Source organism: Eschrichtius robustus, chromosome 9 (genome assembly GCF_028021215.1).
Source record: "Eschrichtius robustus isolate mEscRob2 chromosome 9, mEscRob2.pri, whole genome shotgun sequence".
In the NCBI taxonomy this organism is placed as follows: domain Eukaryota; kingdom Metazoa; phylum Chordata; class Mammalia; order Artiodactyla; family Eschrichtiidae; genus Eschrichtius; species Eschrichtius robustus.
In genome coordinates, this window is record NC_090832.1 from 42,613,655 (window position 1) to 42,640,754 (window position 27,100).

General features: G+C 40.2%; 1 protein-coding gene and 1 pseudogene across 3 annotated transcripts in view; one reads left to right on the top strand and one right to left on the bottom strand.

Annotated features, from left to right (window-relative positions):
* The window catches only part of FAM184A (family with sequence similarity 184 member A), a 115,953-nt gene that overhangs the window by 14,132 nt on the left and 74,721 nt on the right, over positions 1-27,100 (top strand). The window lies entirely within an intron of this gene.
* On the bottom strand, positions 25,933-27,002 carry LOC137769291 (spindlin-1 pseudogene; annotated as a pseudogene).

Below are 27,100 nucleotides of genomic sequence, written 5' to 3' on the forward strand. Positions count from 1 at the left end.
TTGTTTTAGAGCTGGTTTGGTGGTGCTGAATTCTCTTAGCTTTTGCTTGTCTATAAAGCTTTTGATTTCTCCATTGAATCTGAATGAGATCCTTGCTGGGTAGAGTAATCTTGGTTGTAGGTTCTTCCCTTTCATCACTTTAAGTATATCCTGCCACTCCCTTCTGGCTTGTAGAGTTTCTGCTGAGAAATCAGCTGTTAACCTTATGGGAGTTCCCTTGTATGTTACTTGTCATTTTTCCCTTGGTGCTTTCAGTAATTTTTCTTTGTCTTTAGTTTTTGCCAATTTGATTACTATCTGTCTCGGCATGTTTCTCCTTGGATGTATCCTGTATGGGACTCTCTGCACTTCCTGGACTTGGGTGGCTATTTCCTTTCCCATGTTAGGGAAGTTTTCGACTATAATCTCTTCAGATATTTTCTCGGGTCCTTCCTCTCTCTCTTCTCCTTCTGGGACCCCTATAATGCAAATGTTGTTGCGTTTAATGTTGTCCCAGAGGTCTCTTAGGCTGTCTTCATTTCTTTTCATTCTTTTTTCTTTAGTCTGTTCCGCAGCAGTGAATTCCACCATTCTGTCTTCCAGGTCACTTATCCGTTCTTCTGCCTCAGTTATTCTGCTATTGATTCCTTCTAGTGTAATTTTCATTTCAATTATTATATTGTTTATCTCTGTTTGTTTGTTCTTTAATTCTTCTAGGTCTTTGTTAAACATTTCTTGCATCTTCTCGATCTTTGCCCTCATTCTTTTTCCGAGATCCTGGATCATCTTCACTATCATTATTCTGAATTCTTTTTCTGGAAGGTTGCCTATCTCCACTTCATTTAGTTATTTTTCTGGGGTTTTATCTTCTTCCTTCATCTGGTACATAGGCTTCTGCCTTTTCCTCTTGTCTATCTTTCTGTGAATGTGGTTTTTGTTCCACAGGCTGCAGGATTGTAGTTCTTCTTGCTTCTGCTGTCTGCCCTCTGGTGGATGAGGCTATCTAACTTCTATAGACTTTTGAGAAAATGTGACCAGAATAAAGTAGGTGAACATTTTAATCAAGAGATTAATATGACAAATTTTAAATGTTTAATTATTGGCACATTTTTCTGTTTGGTTGGTTTGTTTTGGGTAGAATGTATATATCTAGTTTTCTTAGATAAAGAAACTATGCTAGTACCTTCCAACTTCTTCTTTAATACAGCTTTTAAGAATAATTTAAAGAATAAGGTTGACACATTCTCTGGTTACAAATCTCTGTAATGACCCAGGGGTAAAGGGGATGAGGGAAATTTCGGTTTTTTTGAGTCCCAGGAGTTAACGGGTATGTTTTGAGTTTTGGTGTCTCGGTTGTGGGCCAGAGAGTGACGTTCCCAGAGCCACTGGCCCAGTAAGGCAGCAGTGCCTGCCATACGGGTCAGAGGTGTGGTTCAGTGGGTTAGACAGACCCCAGTTTGAATTTCTGTTTCACCACTTACTAGGCTGTGACCTTTAGTAAGTGTTTTAACTTCTCAGAGCCTCAGCCTCCTCATCTGTAAAATAAGAATAACAAAGCCTGTCTCATAGAATTACTGTAAAGATGAAACAAGGTAATTTGTGTAGGAGAGGAGGTCAATAAATGTCAATTTGTACCCACTCTCCAGGCCTCTCCCACTTGGTTCAGCCTGTGCTGACATTGTCTCTAACGTATTTGTTTTTGTATATATTTTCTCCTCTGATGGAGATATAGTCTACATTATTAGGGACCACAGCTATCAAAAGTAAAGGTTGAACGGATAATAAAATACATTTGATTCTCATTATTTGAGGTAGTTATGTTCTATGAAGTTATATAGGGGAAATACGGGGTTATGGTCCTGACACCCTCTGGTCACATTTTCATCAAGCCATCAATACATAACCTTGTTTTAGGTGTATTTCTGTTTAATGACACTTTATTTAATACATACTGTTGATTCATTAACAGAGTACTCACAGCAAACAGCACTATAATTCATGCCTGAATGAAGCTTGTCTAACATACTGTGTTAGATTTTGAGGTTACATGTAAATTTTAGCAAGTAGACGAATTTGGAAATATGGAATCCATGAATAATGAGGATCTAGTGTATCTAAAAATGGATGTAGAACTTTGCATCTGCTGTTTACTTAGTCCTGCTCTGGTTTGTCAGATGTTGTCATGGGCCTGTATGACTATGACTCTTATTACACCCTAAACACCCTCATGTGAGTGTGAATTTGACGTATTATTTCCCTAAATACCCTCAGATGAGAGGGCTGGAAGGGATGGTGGGGACGGCAATACTCATCTTTTGTGTGAGTTGCCAATCACCTAGCAGCCACCCTGCAATCATAAGCATGGGATAAAATTACAATCAGATTCTCTCCTTGTATGTAAATTATAATCTACATAATCTGAACTTGGATCTACCATATTGCCCTAGGTCAGAAAAAGGAAATGTATAAATTATTTCATGGCATGGAGTGAACCCGTTAAAAATATAATGTTGACTTATTTTAATTTAAGTAAAACAGAGTCTTATTTTTTATAGTCATCATTTGCTTAAAATGTTTGCAGTTGCAGTTACTTTCTTCCCAGCACAAACTGTCAGTGTGGGAGTTGGTTTTGTTAAAAGCCTTTGTCTAGGCACCGAAAGATAACTAGAAATCTTTTACTCACTGAGACTACAGCACAATTGGTTGGATGTTTCTGGGTTGACTTCATGCAACATACAGAAAACTCTTAAAAACTATTTATTCAAATATAGAATGTCTTTGGCAGATAATCAGTCTTACTGGTTTTTAGTCTGACATATATCTTCCTTAAATGACCTAGAAGAATGTGCACTTTCAATGTTGTTAATTGTAAGGTATGTTCAGATCGGTACAGGCTTTCTTGTCCCAACCTCCTGGTGATAATCAGAAAATACTGGTGAAAAAAGGAGCCCAGATAAGACTACTCTGTGGTCATGAAGGAATTAGCAAAGTTAACTGCTGTAGAAAAAAATAAGAATTTGATCTGAAGCCAAGCCTGTCACTTTAATATAGGTCTTTAGGACTCTGCATATTTTTAACCTTCAATCCTGCGTCACACTTGCTATTTGTTTTCTCTGTTTCTATTTCTGGATTGTGGAACATCGCTAGAGCAAATTCTGGGACTAGACCATGGCAGAATACTGCCACCCTCCCCCCACCTCCAAGATGTCCCCGTCCTAATCCCTGGAACCTGTGAATATGTTACATTACATTTACAGGTATCGTTAAGTTGAGGATCTTGAAATGGAGATTATCCTTGGTTATTTGGATGGGGCAGTGTAATCACAAGTATTCTCCTGAGCAAAAGAGGGAGGCAGGAGAGTCAGTGTGAGAGTGATGGGGTGTGAGAAAGACTTGACAGCCATTGCTGGCACTGAAGATGGAAGGGGACCACGAGCCAAGGAATGCATGACCTCTAGAAGTTGGAAACAGCAGGGAAACAGATACTCCCCAAGAGCCTCTTTTCAGACTTCTGACCTTCATAGTTATAAGATTAATAAATTTGTGTTGCTTGAAGTCACTAACTTTGTCATAAATTGTTACAGTGACAACAGGGAACCAGTGCATGGACTTATATTGCTTTACAACATCATGTAACCCAGTGTTATCTAATCAACATCATGTAACTCAGTATGGCTGCGCTGTGTCATGTTGCTGTCTCTGAATTGTCCACAGTTGTATCCTTTCCTCTTTCTGTATACACATTGAGTAGGTAAGCTACTTTCTATTTTACTAAAACTATGAAGACTATCAAGCCTAAGTTACTTGTGTACAAAGACTACAGAGTCATCTGTTCCTTGAGAGAACTTTCTCCTTGTCCTGCCACCTTAACTCTTGTGTATGTGCTGTTTCTCTGTGTCTTAAATAGATCACACTTGACAGGGACAGATGAGAATCAAGGAAACTAATTTGGAGTCTATTGTAATATAGTATTGGTGAGAATTGTGAGGGCCTGAATTCGGACTATGGTGAGAGAGGGAAAGAGGTGATTTGGGAAATCTCAAATATGAGGGGCAGATTGGAGAAACGTTTTGGAGATAAACTTGTAAAGATTTTATGACAATTTATTGTAGGGAAGATTGAGGATAACAGGTCTCTGTCACATAGTAAGTACTCAAATAATGGTTAAATGAATGAATGAGCGACTAGATAGATGTTGATTGATGTCACCTGAGATAAGAATATAGGAAGGACATCTATTGTTGTGTAACATATTACCTCCACATTTAGCGTCTTAAGACAACAAACGTTTATTATCTCCCAGTTTCTGAGGTCCAGGAATCCAGGTGTCACTTAGCTGGGTGGCTCTGGCTCGGGGCTTCTCATGTGGTTGCAGTCACGCTGAAGACTTGACTGGGTCTGGAGGCTCCAGCTTCAAGTTGACTCGTGGCTGTTAGTGTGGGACTTTAGTGCTTCACCAAGTGAGATTCTCTGTAGCAGGTGTTGCGAGGGAGTTGAGGAGAGATTACTAAATATGAGGGGAGGTGTAGTAATCTCCCCTCATATAGGTGATTGTTAAAATCATGAGTGATTGGGGCCTTAAGCAGAATAGAAAACATTTAGAATAGCTGCGGTGGGAAGAAGGAGAAAATAGCCAATCAGATTCAAGTGAAAGGATCAGTGAGATGTGTGGTTGTCCCAGGAGGAATTTAGACGTGATATTTGGTATCAGTTTGAATGCTGCGCAGTTTTCTGCAAAGTCCTGCCGTACTGTGGAGAGGACCATTGTTCACCAAATGTAGGAGAAAAGGCATGTTATTAAAGGATTAATCCAGAGTCTGAGTTTTGCCTGAGAGGTGTAGCAGAACTGGGATTTAAGAGACTTAAAGAGCTTTGATAGAGAATAGTTCAGTTAATCTACCCTGGTGTGCTGCACAGGGAAGGAAGTGAGGTTTAGGATGGAGCTAATAGATAAAGGAAAATTTAGGAATTGAGAGGACCATCGCTATGTAATGTAGATAATGGCCAGTGGTTGAGGGATAACACAAGGAGTTGTAGCATGAGAGGGAGCTATATGAAGATTTCTAAGATGAAATAAGTTATAACAAGATCCAGGGCACAGTCTTGAGAATGTTTATAGGTGAGTGAGGTTCTTAGAGTTAGGAATCCCAAAGAACTTTAAGTCTGGTCTTTTGGATTCTACATGCATTTTTGAAATCTCCAAAGATAATGGCAGAGTTGGGATAGGAGGAAGATTTGCGAGTCCCATGGCTGAATTTATTCTGAATGTGGCAGTGACTGGGAGCCTGGTTTGTTACTCTGATGAGGCAGGTGGAGTGATAAAGCTAAGTAATAGGATGAGTCTTAAAGCAAGAGACAGTTTTCATCATGGGGGAAGAATAATGATTTGGAATGGTTAACAGTAAGTACCATTTTTAAGCAACCATTTCGTGTTATTTTCTTATGATATTTAATTCAATTCTTACCATACCCTGTGAGGTTATTAGACTTTATGAGGAAGTTGAGCATTAGAGAGTTTAAGTGACTTGCCCTGGGCCCTGCTGCTAGAAGAGGTAGGAGTTGAACCTCGGTTGTCTGACTTTTTAGAAAGCAGCATTAAGCAGCTAGGTGAATGCCTGCATCAATTCCAGACCCCGTGATGTACTAGGTACAACGTAAAGTCCAGCTTCTGTTGGAAGAGAATCTGTGTCTTTGGCTGAGAGAGACAGAGATGGATGAAGGAACCAGGGAATGAGGATGGATACTGGAATTTAATTTGCAGCCGTTCTGCATTCACATGTCTAACTAAGCTGGAATATATGGTCTTAAAATGCAGAATCTTATTTTGCTTAAGCGTTTTTTTTTAGTATCAACGAGAAAATTATAGGTATTCAACAAATGTAAAACAAGAGGCTAGATTTTTTGAGAAAAATGTGATGCTTTTAAGTGAATTATTTGCTCAAATTGTCTTTTCAACTTGATTATTAACTTGTTTATACAACATTTCTGGATAGTTTGTCCTCCTAAAAATAGTGAATAACGTAAATAAAAATGCCTATTTACTAAATATCTGGGATTGTTTTTAGATTGTCATCTTTTTGTTGATTGATACTTAATCTTTTTTTTTTTAAACGAACATTTATTTATTTATTTATTTTAAACACTTTTATTATTTATTTATTTATTTATTTTTTGGCTGTGTTGGGTCTTCGTTTCTGTGCAAGGGCTTTCTCTAGTTGTGGCAAGCGGGGGCCACTCTTCATCGCGACGCGCGGGCCTCTCACCATCGCGGCCTCTCTTGTTGCGGAGCACAGGCTCCAGTCGCGCAGGCTCAGTAGTTGTGGCCCACGGGCCTAGTTGCTCCGCGGCCTGTGGGATCTTCCCAGACCAGGGCTCGAACCCGTGTCCCCTGCATTGGCAGGCAGACTCTGAACCACTGTGTCACCAGGGAAGCCCGATACTTAATCTTAAATCTGAAAATGACAGTTTATAAAATCTAAGCATCTTTTAGAAAACTAGCATAGAAGTTATTTAACAAAAGAAGAGATTTTGTGCAAAATATAGCCTCTGGAGTGAACATCTCTGAGGTGTGGGACTTTGCCTGTTTTACTTTATCCCTGTATGGATAGTCATTCAGCAGCCATTCAGAGTGTCTGACAAATACTAGACCCTGTGGGGGACACGAGTAAGTCAGGAGCACGTCCTCCAAGAGCCTGCAGTCTAGCAGAGGTACGAGACAGAAGTTACCTGAGGCAAAGCGGTATTTGTATTCAGTAAACCGCTTAATAGTCAGTGTTATCTGAGTGGAACTCTGGTCAGATCAGCAAGAACGTTCTGGGTGCTTTCATTCTCTACTGAGCACAGCTGCCTTCACCACAGATGGGAGGCAGTGGGACTGACCAGTCTTGCCCCCCACATACCTGGTTACACTTTCTTGGGAGGACCACATCAAGAACAAAAGCCATTAAACCAAAAAGCGTATTGCGCACTAAAGTGTATCAGGCCCTGTATTAAGCAGTTTACTTGTGTTGTTTCGTCATCATATGTTTATGAAGTTGGCAGTATTCTCTTCACTTTAAAGAAAAAAACTCGAGGCTTGGAGACGTTTAAAGTAACTTTCTCACAGTTGTACAGTGGAAGTAAGAAGGCTGGCCTTGGTCACTTTTCTCTGACATATCTGGGATACTGTGTAAAACCCACAGACTGCTGTGTTCAAAATGGTAAGACCAGAGCCCATCTTGGAAGCTTCAAGCCAGTTCTTTCTATCTTATGTCATGTCTCTGTCCCTGGACCCGGCTCCACATATAGCCCCCTGGGTCATCTGGCTTACCCTCAGGCATTTGTGCTTTCTTCTCCCGGACACTTCTTGGATTTTTATATTTGCTCTCTGGGACTGTTATTCCATGCTCAGCAAACTTCTCTGCAGCCACATCTCTTCAGAAAATATGCCGTCTTCTTACTTTAATTGAAAACCTGGCTCCCTCCCCAGGATACTGCCTTTCCCTGCTGCTTTTGCAGGTGACTACTACTCATTTTCACACATTTCATCAACCAAATACTCATAAAGAAAATGAAGTTCCATTAGGAAAATGAAGAATTTGATTTTTTTTATGCTGTGATTTGTGAGTGACCAATTTATACTTATTAAATATAGTAGCAAGTTATAAAATAGGCTATACTTACAAAGATGCAATGGTTTGAAGACTTTATATTAAGATTATATCTCAAATAAGAAGTCTTTTTGTTGAAAATAGTAAAATGTGCTTTTCTGCCAAGATAATTCTTATGGGTAAGAGTAGATAAAATTCAGTATAGCCACTTCTTATTAACACAGCATTTATAATGATAAATGCCTGAAGTACTGCTATAGTGTATTGTTATGATAAGTACTGAATAATTCTTATGCCTGACAGAATATTTACTTATCATGGTATAGTTGGGTGCACAGCATTTGCTTCAAGTAACTATGCCTTTAGTCATGACCTAATTCAAACACAGATTGGAATAAAAGGGTGAAAAAAACTGAAATAATTCCAATAAGTAAAGAGGGATGTTAGAAAGAAGCTTTTAAAACAAATAAGCTGGGAATTCCCTGGTGGCGCAGTGGTTAAGAATCCTCCTGCCAATGCAGGGGACACAGGTTCAATCCCTGGCCCGGGAAGATCCCACATGCCACGGAGCAACTAAGCCCATGTGCCACAATTACTGAGCCTGCGCTCTAGAGCCCGCGAGCCACAACTACTGAGCCCGTGTGCCACAACTACTGAAGCCCATGCACTTAGAGCCCGTGCTCCACAGCAAGAGAAGCCACTGCAATGAGAAGCCTGTGCACTGCAACAAAGAGTAGCCCCCGCTCGCCGCAACTAGAGAAAGCCCATGCACAGCAACGAAGACCCAATGCAGCTAAAAATAAGTAAATAGATAAATTTATAAAACAAATAAGCTGAAGACCAAACCCTAGGAAATAGTTTTATTGGATATGTTGGTTTCTGAAGTTGAACTGTCAAAATAAATTGCAGAAATTGACAGGGACATCTAAAAAAAAATATTGGAAATGAAAGTTTCAGTAACGTAAATGGGAAGAAAAATGTGGACTCTGGTCATTAAAGTGAGGAGATGGCCATGTTACCTAACATGCCTTCCAGTTACCTATTGCTGCCTTTCACACTACCCAAAAACTTGTATAAAACAACCACCATTTTATTCTCATACATTGTTGGGTTGGGAATTCAGAGAAGAAACAGTGGGGATGGTTTGCTCCACAATGTCTGGATTTTCAGATGGGAAGACTAGAATAGCTGGGTGTGACTTGATCAGGGGGAGTTGAAACAACTGGGGCTGGAGAATCCACTTCAAGGATGACTTCTTTACTCATGTGGTGCCTGGACTGAGACGACTTGAAGGCTGGGCTCAGCTGGAGCAGTTGACTAGAGGAACTACATGTCCTCTCCAGGTAGCTGGAGCTTTTCGCAGTTTGCCGGCTTCTGGAGACTGGGTCCTCCAGAGACGAAAGAAAGCTGCAAGGCTTCTACTGATGTAGGCTTGGACATCTCAGTATCACTTTTGCCACATTCTGTTGCTTACAAGTGAATCATTAAAGCCAGTGTAGATTTGAGAGGAGGAGAGTCAGACTCTACTTCTTGATGGGGGAGTGGCAAGGTCCCACTGCGGAAGAGCATGTGGGATGGGAAATGTTGTGATCGTTTTTGGAAAATACAGTCTGCCAAAACATACACTTTCTGGGAAGAGAGGAAAAAATTTAACTCACATTAACAGCTTTTTCAGTGATTAGCCACAAACTTTTAAGGGATTACAAAAAAGAGAGATGGTAACCTAATATACATTATTAGGAAATAGCTCTTACTGCCATTTTAAACACAAATATAGAATCTCCAGATTAGCAGAGACGCTTTCCCTCAACATTTAATGAAGGCATTATTAGATATATGGTAATATATGGTAAGAAGAAAACTTTTTATTATAAGTGTAGCAGAAAGTTAGAAAATATACTGGTGTGCATTTTGGATATTGTCACTGCTTAGCCACTTGCCAGTCTTACTTACCTATTGGGACAATAAGCAAGAAGACAATAATTTCAAGGCTTTTGGAGATTGCTTCCAAGATTTTGGATCTTTGGTAATGGTGTATGTGTGTATTTGGGCAACAACCTTTATTGGCTTCAAGTTACAGTACATTAATTTTTAACCATATTGTGGAAGAAAATTTTCAATCTGATTAAGCTCTTATTTCTATCCTCTTTGAGAAGGGGGCAGATGGTAGTATTTACATAAGTAGTGTGTCAGGAAGGAAGAGAACCAAATCTTTAGCACACTGGTGAGTTCCCACCAAGCCAGGATTATCTAGGACATAGTTCCATCTAAGGGGATTTAAGGAGGTTAGTGATATTGTGGTTCGAATACTGAATATTTATGACAGCTCTTTCCTTTGTATTTGTCCTTGGCTTCATTTTATCACAGTGTAAATGCTCAGCATGTGTGAGTGCCCAAATTTACATCACTTTGGAAAGCGATAAAATACTTGGTATATTATATGAATAATTTTAGTTTGGGAGGTATTTGAAGATTTTAGTGACAGAGCTGAAACTAAGTGCGTGCTGGAACTGTGATTCAGTAGCCAGTTACTTTGATGCCCAATGCCAAGTGATGCCCTTGAATAAGACGAGAGAGATATTCTGGTGAGCATAGAATGTTGCTGTGGGATGGTAGAACCCTAAATTAATTTTAGGAAGCTTCTGTCCATTTAATTTTTAAGACTGTTGTCTGTACCTGGATGTGTGCCATCACCTCAAATACCACATGTCCAAAATTGAATTAATCATCTTCTCCATCAGACATCTCCCACATGCCAAAGAATAAAGAAATAGGCCAAAAAAAAATCTAGTTTCCTTTCTCTACTCTAGCATTTCTGTCTGACCCTACCTTCCTTTGAGAGTGGAATTTTGGGATTAAATTTTTCTTTTTAAGTATTTTTGGTTTTTTCTTTGGTATTTCTATTAGATTTTCCTTTTCATTTGCATTCCTCCAGGTAGGAATCAGCGTAGACCTTGTTTTTGTAGTCTCCTGACTTTCGTGCTCTCCCTATTTCAATTTATCTTGCTTCTTAGTGCTATGGTACTATTAATAAATGTAATCCCCTGCATGAGTATTCATTTTCTCTTCTTTGTTCACTAGACCAAATCTAAACTCCTCTGCATGTTTTTTGCTTATTTACCCATTCGTGGGACAAGGGGCTTCCAGGGCTTAAGTATTAGTCAGATTTCTCCAGAGAAACAGAGCCAGTAGGATATTGTTAAATTAATTAAACAAGGTGGCTCTTAGAGTAAGGGGGCTGTAATGCCATGGTGGCCTAGGTAAGCCAACCAAAATCTAAACCTGTAAATGCCTCAAGATTATGAAATCTAAACCTAAGGAGAACCCATCACAAAGAGCCAACTAGGCTTTAAGCTGTAGCCAATCAAATAACTTCCTTGCTTTGCTTCCACCTCTTCTCTATTAAAGCCCTTCCCTGAGTTCCTGTTGGTGGAGTGTTCCTAATCACTTCCGGTTTGGTACTGCCCAATGCGACTCAATTTTTTCTCAAATAAACTCTTAAAATTTTAAATATCCCTCAGTTTATCTTTTAGCAATATATAATAGGATATATAAATATGATTCATTATTAGGTATTGGCTCACATGATTATGGAGGCTGAAATGTCCCAACATCTATAGTCGGCGAGCTGGAGACTCAGGTGAGCCCAGTCCAAGGGCAGGAGAGGACAAATGTGCCAACTCAAATGGGACAAAGAAGTTCCCTCTTACTCGGCCTTTTTTATTCTATTTAGGTCTTCACTTGATTGGGTGAGGCCACCCACGTTAGGGAGGGCACTCTGCTTTACTCAGTCTACCAATTCAAATGTTAATCTCATGCAGAAACACCTCACAGACACACTCAGAATAATGTTTGACCAGATGTCTGGGTACCCCATGGCCTAGTCAGGTTGACACAAAATTAACCATCACACCACTTCGATTGGAAAAGGTTTTCTTCCATTATTGCTTTTAGTCACTTACAACTCAAATGGCAGACAGACTCCAGGCTATAGTGAGAAGTGGGGAGTAGAGAACAAGAGTGGGATAACATTTCATAGTGCCTAGGAGAGAGGGTCAGTGAAGGGCTAGGTGTAGCGCTTGTGGTGTGAGGCGTATCAGGAGGGGGAGACATGGAGAGGACCAGAGGGGCACAGAGGAGGCTGGAGTCAAAGGGAGAGGTGGTTTGGAATGTGGAGAAATTAGGAAGGACTTTGGAAATGTGGAATGTCAGACTGGGAAATGGAAGAGGGAGTTGAAAGAATGGGAAGAACTGAAGTCTGCAGAGTTAGGACTGACAGAGGCTACTGGTGTGAGGGCAGGGCTCTCTGAGGTAAAGCTGAGTATGTGTCGTTGGGTGGGAGCAGGAAAATGATAAAGACCAGGCTTCTCTTCAGAGAAGAAGTGGGCACTGCAGGCCTTGTAGGAGGGAGAAGAGAGCAGGTGTGTTAGACAAAGGGCATGGCTTTTCGGGAGGCAGTCAGGACAAGGGCTGAAAGAGTGGAAGAAGCCCGCAATAAACCACATCCACCGCAGAGAGTAGTAGAGGCTAAAAGAGCTTGTTGTAATGCCGAAAGAAACGTAGACTATGAGATTGGACACCAGAGAGATGTATTATCTGTACCACGTGTACTTTCAAGGAGTTAGGTTGCCATCACTAGTCATTAGGGAACTGCAAGTCAAAACCACAGTGAGATACCACTTCACACCCACTGGGGAGGCCATAATTTTAAAAGTGGCCAGTAAGTTGTTGGCAAAGGTATGGAGAAATTGGAGCCTCATGCCTTGCTGGTGGGATTGTAAAATGATATTGTCACCTTGGAAAATAGCTTTTCAGTTTCTCAGTAGGTTAACATACGTGAAGTTATCACGTGACCCCTCAATTCTAGTCTTAGGTATATACTCAAGAAAATTGAAAAGACGTCCCCACAAAAACTTGTACACGAATGTTCAGAGCAGCATTACTTGTAATAGCTAAAAAGTGGGAACAACCCAAATGTCCGTCAACTGATGAATGGGTAACAAAATGTGGTATGTAGTAGAATTTTACTTGGCCGTAAGAAAAAAAAGGAATGAAGTACTGATACATGCTAAAACACAGATGAACCTTGAAAACATCAAAAGTGAAAGAAACCTGACACAAAAAGGCACATATTATATGACTCCATTCTCTGAAATGTTCAGAATAGGCCAGTCCGTTGAGACAAAGGGTGGATAGCTGTCACCAGGGGCTGTGGGGGAGCGGGAAGTGGGAGTAACTACTAATGGTCATGGGTTTCTTTTTAGGCAAAGATACTCTGGAATTAGGTAGCAGTAACGGTTATACAACCTTGTGAATATACTCAGAACCACTGAGTTGTACACTTTAAAAGGGTGAATCTTATGGTATGTGAGTTATATCTCGTCGTTATCTCTTTTTAAAAGGGATTGTCACACTGTTCAGTTACTCAGGCTCAGAGCAAGAGCATTCCTGAGTATAGGACCTGTAAGACAAGATGTCTGTGTGAATTCCTCTGCCTGCTTTAATCTTATCTTAAGCAATAATATATGACTTCACAGATTTGATGCACTACTACTGTGTTATTTCTAGGGACCATTAACATAAATATATTGAATACTTAAAGTCATCTCCTGTGCCACACTTTGGAAAAATCTAGATTATTGTATCTAATTACTAAGCCAACCTGCTTTATTTTATTGTAATTCACTCATTTATCTTAGCTTTCCTTTCAGGGTTACATACAGTATTTTCTTTAAAATTTGCTGATAAAAAAAGCAGAGACAGGATGGTAAAAGAGGAATATGTGGGTTTTTTTGTTTTGGTCATTAATATGAATTTTTTCTCTAAAGAATTTGAATATTGACAACTTTCAAGCTCTTTTCTAGAATTTCATTAGCTTTCTTCAGATCCTTTCAGAGTGGCACTGAGGTTTTCTCAGGAGGCAGAGCATCATAATGTTCGTTTCATTAAACTCTATGTAGTTCCTGCTGAGAAATAAATTGAGACCTGAAAATGTTTGTCATCGTAAAAAACAACAGAAAAAAATATTTCAAAAACACAGAGTAACTTCTCTTGGAACTCAGTGTAGGATACTATTGTTATGTTTCATAATTCTTATTCTTATAGAATAGGTTGGCATAGTGTTTCTTCTTTTTAATTACTGAATTAATTTTATAGGCCCTTATCTTTGCATTTAGGAAAGCAGCAGGTAGTTCTCAATCTTTCCAATCAGGGACTTCCCTGGTGGCGTGGTGGTTAAGAATCCGCCTGCCAATGCAGGGGACACGGGTTCGAGCCCTGGTCCGGGAAGATCCCACATGCCGCGGAGCAACTAAGCCCGTGTGCCACAACTGCTGAGCCTGCGTGCCACAACTACTGAAGCCTGTGCGCCTAGAGGCCGTGCTCCGCAACAAGAGAAGCCACCGCAATGAGAAGCCCGCACACCACAACGAAGAGTAGCCCCCGCTCACCGCAACTAGAGAAAGCCCGCGCGCAGCGACCAAGACCCAATGCAGCCAAAACTAAATAAATAAATATTTTAAAAATTAAAAAAAAAAATCTTTCCAATCAGTCACTCCCCTTGGTGGGTGTGTGGATAGCCATCTGAAAGGGGAGGGGAATGAGTGTGTAGTTTTTTAAAAGGGCACTTGCTGATTCTTATACTGTGTCCTACCCCTACATCAGGTTGAGAATGACCACCGTAGTGATCAAAAGTTATTAATGGGAGTGTAACAGCCCTCTGGTTGTTGGGTAGAAAATAGTTCAGCACAGCGAGCCGTAGCGAAGGCTAGAGAAATTTGGGTGGTGTGTTTTTAGAAGTGCCCACTCTGCTGGGAAGACAGACGCTCAGAATGGAACAGTGGACCTGGAGTCAGAGGCTCCTGCGTTACATCCCAGCCCAGCCCAGAGATCGCCAATGGGGCGGGGAGCATGTGAGTAGTCTCAGTTAGGGGTGCCATACAAGTCCCTGTAACTTGTCAGATGTGAGCCCTGCTTGAAGCTAGAATAAAATTTGTAGAGGTCCATAACCTCCTTGACAGACTGAACAACTCGGAGAGGGTATCTCTCCTTCCACCTTGAATCAACCACCAGATTCTCTTGCTATGTATGACCTCCTAAATAGCTCTTCAGTCAGGTCTCATCCCTCCCCATCAAGATTTGTGTAGGAACCTCAGGCTGTTTCCTGAGTTATTTTGATGCATTTTGACTATTCTTTAGTCTCCTCCCATTGCATGTATCCTCCACAAGGCAACCAGAATTTCAGTTTCTAAAATGCAAGTCAGATCAAGTTATTTCTCTGCTTAAAATCCTTCACTGGTTCTCCATTACGTACAAAGAAAGGCATGTTTATTGAATTCTGTAAAGTGTTGGTACCTTGACTTTTGATTGATTCATTATATTGGGGTACTTCCTTTAAGAAAACTCAGTATATAGAAATTCAGATGCCCCATGAGTTTTACACAAAACCTCTCAACACAGCTGCACAGTTGGTCTCTCTCAGCTACTGCTGCTTCCTGACCTGTCTCTGGTGGTATGTTTGTTGATTCCTTTGGTGAAAGTGGCTTTAGGCTTAGGTCAGGAGTGGGGACCAGATCAAGTACAACTTTGAAGGCCACAGAAAAGGATTTTGGCTTTTTTCCCCCTGTATGTGTGTGATGGAAAACTCTTAGAGGGTTGAAAGCAAGGGTTAGTTATGATTTGTATTTTGAGAGGACCACTTTGGCTGTTGAGTGAGGAATGCATTGCAGCACAGCGTAAATGGGAGCCGGGAGGTCATTGAAGAGACCACTGCAGTGGTCCTTGCTCTGGAGCCAGAGGTGATGGTGGCTTGCACTAGGGTGGTTGCAGTGGAGATGGAGAACGCTGCAGAGATTCATGATATGTTTTGGAAGTATAACTGATAGGACTTAACAACGACTTCATGTGGGAGGTGAGGAAAAGAGAAGGAAGAACTCTTAGGTGACACATTTGTATATTTTCATTCTAAATAGCATATTGAGGTGTAAAACGAGGAAATGAGAAAAATATAATATAGCTGTCTACATCCAAAACAGATAATGAATATTATTTTAAGTCCTTGAATTATGCTTGAGCAAGGGAATACGTGACTTAGAGGACATAAGGGCTAGTCAAGGGCTGATATAGTGGAGGGCCCAGTCTGAGAGACTGATTGTACCTCAGGAGCTATTCAGGAGCCCACACCCCAGCTCAGGACCTGAGTCTTCAACACTGGTGTCTGGGGACCTGGGCCTCTGTATAGGGCCACTGGCTCTGAAGGCTCTGACTTTTCAAGGAGGGTATCTCCCCAAATTCAACCAGGTTCTAAAGAGCTTAGTGTATGTTGTATGGAATAATATTATTCCAGTCTTACATGACTCACCTTATTGAATTTTGCTGACATCCAAGCCCTTATTCAAAAGCCTATTTATTTGAGTCCTGTGACCAGACAAGATAACACACTATAGCCCTCCCATTCTAACTCCACCTCTCCATCCAGTGGCAGAATGTTCTTACCAATAAAGATTCTACAGTCTTGTGGATCCTGTGATGTACCAGGTAATTGTTGTAGTGACATTCGCTCTTCTTAATATCTTAATATCTTTTCTGCATTCCTGGCCATTCAGAGGCACATTATTGGAGTATGTAAGAGTAGGGCTGGGGCAAAAAAAAAGTAGGGTTGGGGTCCGACATGGCTTCTCCCAAATACTGGAGACATGCCAGTCATAACGGCTTCACTCTCTTGATATGTGGCACAGGGAATTCATACTTTTGATGTACTGCTTCTTGAAGTAATAAGCAGGAAAATTGTAGAAGAATCAGCTTTCTGCCTGGGCCTCCTGAAAAGAAGGTACTTGTCAGCTGCTGGAATGTTACATTGGCTTCATCTTCCTTCTTCCTGGCTGATGACACTTTACTCTTCATCCTGTTTCCACAGCACAGGATCTTTGGAATATTATTATTATCCTGTTTTGTATATCTGATACAAAACCTTCTAGAACATGAGTTAAAATGTTGGTTAACAATTCACTAATACTGCCCAATACACATTTACATATGATACCTTATATATCCAGTTATTGCAAAGGCTCTAAATATAGGAAAAAAAATAGATTTTTATGGGGATGGGATATATTATATCATGTTAAATAAGTACCATGGTAGAGGTATGTTCAAAATATTATAGGAACCTACATATTGTAGGTCTCCCTAGGATTCATACGCTGGTTGGAATAGAGGTGATATTATGGTAGATTTAAAAGTACTTTTACATAGACTTACCAATTCAGTTTTGACAATATTGATTAGTGTATTATATATAATGCATGTCTCTGACTGAAATTCCTTTGAGAAGAAAAGTAGAAATGGAGAAGAGCAATAATACAGGAAATTGGATGGGTATCATAAAAACTATGGTGCATAGTTATGGTGTATTTCGGTAATTTTTTATTTGGTGGGCATAACAATTACTACAAAATTGTCTGTTCATCTGAGGATCAACTTGGTACAATTAACTTTACAAAGTATACCTTTTCCATCATAGACACAACTCTTTTTCTGACTCCTCAGGTTACAAATATTGGTGTGATTTTTATTCTTCTTTGTACTTTGTTCCCTATATCCAATCTCTTATAAAATTCTGTTATAAGGAGAGAGGTGCAAAAAAAAAAAAAAGTAACAATTGTAATAGGATAAAGGGTGACAAATATTTTTTCCTTTTTTTTTTGTTGTTGTTGTTGTTTTTATCTATTCTATTGGGTTGGCTTAAATGTTCGTTTGGGTTCAGTCAGGTTTTTCCATGACATCTTATGGAAAAGCCCGAACAAACTTTTTGGCCAATCCAATACTTTTCAAGTTTTCTACATGGCACAAAGATTACTTTAGTAATCAGGAAATAAATAGAACATACAACTTTTTAAAAAGATAGTTTTTGATAATTGGACATAACAAGAGGAAGACATTCCAGGGAGAACACGAGTATTGGCAAAGGTTCAGAGAAACACATAATTAGTTATGAAATACTTATCTACTTCCCTAATCCAGCTTTTTGCAGTATAAATGTTTTTTTAAAAAAACAATTGTTCTTCATTGTATTTGAGAAGATAGTTTGAGTTGAACTTGAAAATATAGGAAATCTTTTTTGTTGCAGCTTTGTTATTTGCCATTCTCATTACTAAATTCATTGTGGTGCCTTACGCATCGTCTGTCTGTGAATGAGGATGGCAGGCACTCTGGTCTCCTTTGCCGTTTTTGTAGCCTACTCCACATTCCCTCTCCACTACTATTCTGACTCCTCCAAGTCCAAGCTGCAGAATGCAGTGTGTGGGCTTCTCATTGTGATGGCTTCTCTTGTTGCGGAGCTTCTCTAGGCGCACGGGCTTCAGTAGTTGTGGCACAAGGGCTCAGTAGTTGTGGCTCATGGGCTTAGTTGCTCCGCGGCATGTGGGATCTTCCCGGACCAGGGCTCGAACCCGTGTCCCCTGCATTGGGAGGCGGATTCTTAACCACTGCGCCACCAGGGAAATCCCTTTGGGTGATTTTTCTACTGGAGAAATAGGATTTGGTAGGGAAGGGAGTAATGCCAGAGTGGCTTTTTGAGGAGACCTGAGCAAGAGCCAGCCCTATGAGATGATCATGTAAGCTGCTCAGCAGCTAGGAGGAGGAGAAACAACTAGAAGCCAGTAAGTGGTTTAAAAAAAAGGCTAGTTTCCATTAGGGTCTCTCTTCTTGATCTAATTAGAAGAATAAAACAAAAAAAGCAGAGGTTTTGAGAGACTCATGGACAGTAATAGCATTTTGTGTTGGTGAGTGAAAGAGAGGAACAAGCCTTCCTTTACTCTTGATTTATTTTTATCAATATAGCAAGGGTTTCCTAGCTTCTTTGTAATTAGGAGCTAATTTTCTTTTCCATGGGTCTTTGAGATGGTTCTTTGACCACAGAGCCATGGAAGATGAGTAGATGAAGGAAAGAATGTCACTTATGGTTTCACTTCCCTTAAGCCCGTGCACTGCAACGAAAGAGTAGCCCCCGCTCGCCGCAACTAGAGAAAGCCCACGCACAGCAACGGAAGGCCCAACGCAGCCAAAAATAAATAAATACATAAATAAATTTATAAAAAACAAGCTGCAGTTTGCCAATCCATTTCAGCTGCATCTCAGAAGTTTTGATATGTTTTGTTTTCATTTTCACCCTTGCCCAAAAGGTTTTACTCTTTTTCCCCAGACTCAGTTGGTTATCACCTGTGCCCTGGGGGGAGGGGGGAGGTAGGGCCAATGGGGAAACAAGGTTTGTTGCTCTTACCCGGGTAGCTTATGGCTCTTGTTCCTTAGATGATAAGGATCTGGGTGGGGTTCTGTGCTTTTTCAGCTGAGGCTGGCTGGCCTGTTGCATGGAGGGAGGCTTTCTCTTGTCTTCTGCCCTGTCTCCAGTCTTTCTTGTGGTCACCCACTGAAGTCATGGCTAAGAGCTTGTGAGTGTGCGCAATCCCGTGTGCCTGTGGCATTCATGGGTTCTATGTTCTCACACTTGCCCATTGTAACTTTGTTAAACTAACATTTGTAACTTTGTTAAATTAACATTTGTTAACATTTGTGATGGATGGTTCAATAAAAGACCACAAGAGAATTGAAATCGAGTTTATTACTTTACAGGTCCTGGAGGAGGTACACGGCACACCTTAAGGGGCCATGAGGGAGGTTAAGGCAGGGTGTAGGCAGCGTTCGGGGTGGATCCTGGGGGAGTACTTTGGGGGGGTCCCAGGCTAAGGCCAGATTGGTCAATTCAAACCAAAAAGGAGGGGGAGGTGGTTGGTAAGCTTCTCAGGGGCCTGTTTTTATCTAAGGGGCACAAGAGGAAAACCATGGGAGGTGGGGGAGACTGATGATCACCAGGGCAGCTGGGGGAGTCACATCAGGAACTTACATTTACTTATGAGCCTGTGGGCTGTTTTCTAGGGCATGCATGCTAGATGGAGAGGATAGTATCAGTTCAAGGCCCTGCAGGCCGATTGGCCACACAGAATGGGTGCTGAGGCAGCAATGTTGTGGAGTAGTTTAGCTAAACCCATGCTCTGCCTTTAACAGCTTGTTATAAATTTTAGCTGAATTCTTCTTACTCACTTGTATGAGATCCTCATCTTACGTCTGTGCTCTGCCGCAAGTTTGTGTCCTGTGTGTCCTGGGAGGCTTGTCTTAGATTTAAAGCCAGGAGGTTGTGTTGTGATTTCAGCTGTTTGGTAGGTTCAAGAAAACTTATGATTTTGCAGGTTGTTTGGTATTTTTAGTTGTTACTGGGAAGCATTGCTCTTTACATCTTTCTACATCCTGCATAGAAACTGGAAGCCCCTCAGATGATTTTTTTTTTAATTGAGCACACACACCCAAATGTCATTATGATTAGGTTTTTTTCTTTGAGTGGTTCACTTCCTCCAGAGGGTTCTTCAGTCTGCTGCCAGGGACCTGTTATAAGCCTGACTCCTGGCATTTGGAATCTAGGGAGGGGAGGGGAATGGGGACTCACTGTTCAGGATGCAGTTTTTATTAATAGACTTTATATTTTAGAGCAATTATAGAGTCACAGAAAAATTGAGCAGAAAGTACAGAATTTCCACATACCCTTCTCCCCTAATGGACACAGCCTTCCCCACTATCAACATCCTGCGCTAGATGGCTATATTTGTTAACTGATGAACCTACACTGACACATAATCACCCCAAATACATAGTTTACATTAAGGTTCACTCTTAGTGCTGTATATTCTATAGATTTTGACAACTGTGTAGTGACATGTATCTACTATTCTAGTATCATACAGAACACTTTCACTGACTTAAAGATCCTCTGTGCCCTGCCTTTTCATCCCTCCCTCCTCTTTGGCAACCACTGATCTTTTTACTGTCTCCATAGCTTTGTCTTTTCCGGAATGTCATATACATACAGTATGTATCCTTTTCAATTGGCTTCTTTTACTTAATAATATGCATTTAAATTTCTTCCATGTCTTTTCATCGTTTGATAGCTCATTTCCTTTTAGTGCTGAATAATATCCCATTGTCTGGAGAGACCACAGTTTATTTATCCATTCATCTACTGAAGAATAACTTGGTTGTTTCCAAGTTTTGGCAATTATGAATAAAGCTCCTATAAAACATACATGTGCTAGTTTTTATGTGGACATAAGTTTTCAACTTATTTGGGTAAATACCAAATAGGAAGGTTGCTAGATCATATGGTAAGAGAGCATTTAGTTTTGTCAGAAACTGCTAAACTGCAAAATGGTGCAGCCACTTTAAAAGGCATTCCTACCAGCAATGAATGAGCATTCCTGTTGCTCCACTTCCTCACCAGCATTTGATGTTGCCAGTGTTCTGGATTGTGGCCATTCTAACAGGTGTATAGTGGTAACTCATTGTTTAATTTCCAATTCCCTCATGACACGTGATGTTGAGCATCTTTTCATATGCTTATTTACTACTGCATATCTTCTTTGGTGAGGTGTCTGTTCAGATCTTTTGCCCATTTTTTAATGAGGTTATTCATTTTCTTATTGTTGAGTTTTAAGAGTTCTTTGTATATTTTGGATAGCAATTCTTTATCAGATGTCTTTTGCAAATATCATCTCCCAGTCCGTGGCTCATTAGATTTTCACTGAATTCTCTGCTCTTAGTTTCATGCCTTATCACCTGCCCTCCTCTGGTTCCCCAGGCTGGAACTGCTCCAGCTCATTTTCCCAGTTCACTTCTCTTCTGTTTTTTTACCAGCATAGAGGAGGGTTAACTGTCTGCTTGGTACAAGTGATGACCTGAGGGCTTAACTGCTCTTGACAAACTTGGAAACAACCTCTTTATCATCAGCCCCTGGTTTTACCCCGTGTTTTCTAGCACTCTGCTGGACAATTCAGCTTGCTTTTCAATGGCATTTCTCTCTCTCAGCTCTTAGGTTTTACAGCTTGTACTCTGACGAATAATTTACTGTTTCTGCATTTGCTTTATATCCTCTGGTCTTTCTGGCTTGGACTCAATCTTCACTTTCTGTAAGGACTCAATTTAGACTTGTTCCTGCGCCTTCCTACTGTAGACCCTCAGGTTTCTTCTGTTCCTTGTGAGCAAGAGGTTCAGACAATTTTTCGTAGAATTGAGAATTGATTATGTTCTACTTTAAACATAAAAGACTTTACTCATTCGTTTTTCCTAATGGCTTCATAGCACTCTTGATTCGTGGTGGTGTTTGATTTTTAAGATGCATCATTATTTTATGTACCACTTAGAGGGAAAAAATGCTGTCCATCTGTGATACACAATTGATTATAAGATTCTTCTCAACTTATGAGATGTTTAAATGTGGGGGAAAAGAAATGTATGTCTTAGAATCATTGTCCAGCACCACTGTGAGCAAACAGACAGAAAAATATGTATAGATTCTAAATCTCCTAAAATTCTTAGAGAGACTCATTTCCCAGTTAAACTGCAGGGACAAAACTCATCACCAGGAACTCTTTGACTCTATCTGGCTTTCCCTGGCACTCATGCGTCTCTCTCTTCAGGATTATCTGACCACACCAGCCACCCACCAAAACCATTCCTGTCTTGTGCCTTAACTCAGGTTGCTTTCTTCACAGTTCTCTCCACCGGCCTTTGTCCTTTCAAGCCTTTCTGTTTACTGCAGTCTTCATCCAGTTCCTCTACTGAAAACCTCTCATGCTATGTATACAGTATTCTGTACTCAACAGCTTGGCACTTTACGTGTATTATCTAAAATTGTCTGCCGTTAGTTTGTGTGTGTGTTAAGCAGTTCTATTTAAGTAAGATTAAGTACGAACATTTATACTTTTCTTTATCATAATGCATATAAAAAAGTGCTGAGAACATAGTAAGGCATTCACTCAAAATTTGTTGATTGATTTTTTTTGTTGTTGTTGTTGTTTTTTTGGTTAAGATTTGGTAGCACAGATCCCATTGCATAGACCTTAAATAATAAGCCTTATAATAAGACTTCTGTTTGCTATTTCAAAAGTCAAGTTAAATTTTTCTTGGAGAAACAGATGTATTCTCTATTACCATCAAGGAAAATACCTCCAAATGTTATTAGACTTTATACTTTTAAAAAGACTTTTCTAACAATCAATATAGAAATGCATAGAGCAAACATATCTTTAAAGGTAATTCTTTCCCAAAGCAATTGGATTTCAAAGGTCTTTTTATTTTATTTTTTTAATTTTTATTTATTTATTTTTGCACATAAAGGGTTTGTTTTAAATGTTTTAAGGATAGGATAGAGTTACATCATAATTATAAAAATTACAGAATTAACAGATTTATATTGTTTATACTTCTAAATGCAGAGAACAGGGAACTGTCTACGCATTGTATAAAATAAAATTAAAATTAAAAATGAATTCAAGCTTGAAAGATGAGGTCATTTACCTAATTTTAAAATGCGAACACGAAGACCTCTGAACTATACACATTTGTTAAAACTGCACTAATGATGGAAAATAGAAAAAGCGCAGCATTTCCAAGGAACCACAGACATTTCGACCATAGTTATTTTGTTACAGTAATTTCTGTTTTGTCTTTGGAGAACTTTCTTTTTTTTTTTTTTTTTTTTAAGACAATCAGCTTCAAGAATGTTTTCAGGCACTGCAATTTGTGACAATCAAAACAGTCTTCTAATGGGTCCACAGCGTTCAGAGATTCAAGACCAATGCACTTCGGGGTTTGGCACGTAAAACAATAATAGAAAGGAAATCTGGTTTAGAAGCAACCGTGATTGTTTTAAGAATGCACAGTCCCTTCAAATGCTGCCTGACATACACAACTGGAAAATCACCTTCTGTTGGCACTGCATTTGCTTCACCGGTGCATCTTTATCCTACAGCCAGTAAAACAGCAGAATTAAGCAAATATACAGAAACTGAAAACAAATAAAAACAGATAGAAAAGAAAAAAACCGAAATATATTTAACATGCAATTTTAGTTAGTTACATTGAACATTCTACTTAGAATAGAGCATGCAAAAAAAGGATGGTCTGCTTTTAAGGTTTTCCTTTGAAGCTTTACATGGCATCCAGACATCACGCACGCACACACACACAATGATACTGTAGCAGGTCAGTGAGAAAGGCCAATACATTTTATACAGAGTTTCATGTCTTGTGTTGTCACAAGTCCCATTATAATTTTAGAAATTAATGTTGTATTCCTAGAACAAGGAACCAACATTCCGATACCAGGAAAATGCAAGCAGTGCATGCAGATCTGAAACATGAGCCTAGACGAAGGCTGAAATACTCAGCTGGGGAGCAGAGTTAGTCACGGCGTCAGGAAGTGTGGTTTAAGCCACCAAAAGAAAAAAGGATGGGAAAAAAAAAGGAAAAACAACAACCAAAAAACCCTTCCCCTTCCTTCAACCCTAAAGGCGATAAATGGAACAATGATTAAAATAATGATGATAGTAAATCACACGTCACATTCATCTAGAGAGATCACATGGTATTAAAAGTTGCTAAAGGTACTTGCAGAAAAACTACAATGCAAGTCATTAAGTAATGCCAGAAATGTTTCAACTGACCCAACCCTCAGGATACCTCCAAAGGACTTTGTTTTTCAGTCTGAAGTCACTGTGTCCTGTTCATGCAGTGCACACTGGACAACTCCCTCTCTGGGCCACACGTGTCCACTTGGGCACGGGGAGCTCAGCTCAGCCTTGAGATTCACATGCAGGAACTCTTACAAGAGCCACCGGGAGAACAGATGACAGATCTGTAGCATGACACTTGTTTCAAGCACAGGAGGAACATCTAAGACCTGGGTACCCACTGCATGGAGAAGCTCACCCCTGGCTGCCCTCAGTGAGGCACTGGGCACGCTGGAGAGAACTGGGGTGCTGTGTTTACATGGTGCGCGAGGTTACCACCCACCAGCACAACAAGGCACAGCCTTCCTGAAGGCGAAAATGGGCATCACACAAACCTCGCATAGCGCGGCCTTGAAACTACAGGATCTCTTAACATCAAGAACAGCCATGACAGACGTCACACAGACCTGGTGTTTGGCTGAGATTCATATGCATTTAAGCTTTCTGCCCAAATCTTAGGTAAGATTTTCAATCTCCACAAGACTGGTTTCACAAACCATCTTTCTCCTAGCTTTCAAACTGCCAGGGATCATCCAAAACAAAGTGATAAACTGACGTTTTGCTTCTAAACGAACCACTTTTGCAGTTCTATTTTAGTTAAGGACAACTTGCAGGAAAGGATTCAATGGCTAAGGGCTGCTATCAGTCACACACACAAGCCAGTGCAGGTGACTGACCCTGATGTGGCAAGATCCACCAAATGGAATGAATCTACATCAACAGCACACCATGAGCAAGAACATACAGCACCACAAAACATGTCAGGAATTTAAGCTGTTATTTGTCTAGGCATTCTTTGAGGGGAAAAGCCGAGGGGGAAAAAGCCTTCTGACCATAATCATATATCAGTAATAATAGTAATAAAAACAAAGGTATCCCAGAGAACTTGTTAAAAGGCAACACCGCCATTCTTAAACTTACATTTCTAATATAAAAGCACTGTGTTCTTCCAGGAACTTACCAAATACACAGAAACCACTGATATACTGTTGCCTTTTAAATCCATGTACTAAAATCCAGATTACTAATTTGTGCAAATAATGGACCAAATGTGCCATCCAAAATAGACCTGCATTACACTATGTGGACCAAGTACCTGGGCTTTGCTTAAAAAACAGTATTTATGATAAAAAATGTAAACAAATAATGTACAAAGCTTAGAATTAAAGGCAGCCTTTTACCCAGATTTCTGTTTCGTAAAATTCTAATGTGTGTCATTAAATGTTCACAGGTGATTCATATTTGAATTTACCGTTTAAAGCCTCCAGACTGAAATGGTGCTCTGAACTTGACTTTCAAAACAAGCTGAATGTCCCGATGCGCTTCCTGTGCCCGAATTTAATTTTGAATAAACAGCAGTAATACACTAAATACACTGAATACAAATGGCTTGGATCAGCACTCCTGTTAAACTGGAGAAAATTATGTAAGCCCCACTCCAACCCACAAAGAAAGGACTGCCCATGAAGTGTGTGTGTGTATATATACAGATCTGTGTGTATGTATATATACATTATGTATGTATACACACAGATATAGATAGGTAGGTAGATATAGATACGTATATATTTCAAAAAAAGGAATAACAAAAATATCAAACTATGCTTGCACTGTGGCAGCAGAATAAGAGTGTTAAGAATGAAGGGGAAAGTGGATAAGATCTACTGCAGTTTTAAATGACTGTGATACTAGCTTAACTTTTACCAGACTTGCCTGTAACTCCCTTCCAAACAGACAGACTTCTTTTAAGAGGAAGGAGTTCCTTACGCAAAATGCTTTGTGTTCACATAAATCTGTACTATTCAGAACAAAAACAGTTCTGCTGGCAGAGATTGTGGGTTCACAGGGACATTTAAGCTTTCATTAAACTGGAAAGCAATCAAGTCTTTATGTCTACAAATTATACATTTAATAGTTCCACAAATTTGGCAAAGTTCGTGATGACATCTAGGATGTTTTCACCAAATTGTAGACATAAATATGGAAATCATCATCAAACTTGCTGCAATAGATGGTTTGGCTTCTACTTGATGAATGACCATGCCAGTCCTTTTAGCATCATCATCTTTGGCATATTCCACTTGTTTGCCTACCAGGCTGTCCACAACTTCTCCCGGTTCCCTTTCTGCTGGAGGTGAATCATTAGAATCGGGCATAATGCGAAGGTCACCTTCTTTATAATCATCTAAGAGCTGGTACATGTACAAGACAGGATCTTTTTCATAGGTGATGTAAAACCATGTGTTCATTATAGGGGCGCGTGCTAAGACCATTCCCCTCCACTTGTCTTTAGAGCCATCCTCCGTCTCAAACATGTGCTCCACTGCTTTGCCAATCATCGTGTCGGCTAGGTGTGCATCACTGATTCGAGATGTTGCAACTCTATTAGGGAGGACTTCAAGTGCAGAAACTCACCTTTATTAAGTTCTAGTCCATAAATACAGTCAAATCCATCGTATTTTATAAGATACAAAGGATTTACAGGCACCTGGTCCAGAATGGTTCCTTTCCACTGGGTGATGGGGCCATTCCCCTCTTTCCACCCATGCTGAATCCTGCAGCCTACGATGTTCCTCCGGGGCTGGGAAACAGGTTCGCTCGGCCGCACACTGGTCCGGTGATTTTTGTGGGATGTTCGTTTCTTCATCATGCTTGCAGATACACCAGCATGGCCTGCATCAGCTCTGGACCGCTGGCCACGTGTCTTCCCGAATGGGGTCTTCATTCATCTGTATTTAAGTGAGCAGCAGAGCTGCTGGACTAGGATGAAAATTCAGTGTGCTCCAATTTGAAACTTTTCACAGGATTTCAATGTTCTTGTTAATCCATCATCCCAGCGCCCTTTTTTTTTTTTTTTTTAATAAGTTCAGCAAAAATACGTGAAATCCTAAGTACTCTGCCGGCCACCTAGGCCACCGT